Source organism: Penaeus monodon, chromosome 32, assembly GCF_015228065.2.
Source record: "Penaeus monodon isolate SGIC_2016 chromosome 32, NSTDA_Pmon_1, whole genome shotgun sequence".
Classification (NCBI taxonomy): domain Eukaryota; kingdom Metazoa; phylum Arthropoda; class Malacostraca; order Decapoda; family Penaeidae; genus Penaeus; species Penaeus monodon.
The window spans coordinates 22822623-22822911 of NC_051417.1; the positions used below are offsets into that span (position 1 = coordinate 22822623).

Genomic DNA, 289 nt, shown 5'->3' on the forward strand with positions numbered 1-289 from the left:
AGTTTGAGTCTGGAGGATAGAGCTGCATATGATGTACAGGCTTTGTTAACATCTTTTCTTATAGGATATTCAACAACCATGGCGTCCTCGAAGTAATTATAAGATACAACAGTTTCTAAAAGAAAGTCATCTTTGATGTCATACAGTTAAGTACCAGATGGGGCTTTGATAATTTGATTTCATGTCAAAGGGTGACTGAGAATTCAAGAGGAATGGAGTGGTTTAGAGAAAGAAAATACATCTATAGAACTACTTCCTGCCAATGCTCGATAAGGTGTCGTATTACAAG

The 289-nt window shown here is 36.7% G+C and overlaps 1 protein-coding gene across 1 annotated transcript in view; it reads right to left on the bottom strand.

The window, feature by feature from the left end:
* LOC119593296 overlaps positions 1-289 on the bottom strand; it is a gene marked incomplete at its 5' end in the record, with an annotated part of 6984 nt that overhangs the window by 6152 nt on the left and 543 nt on the right.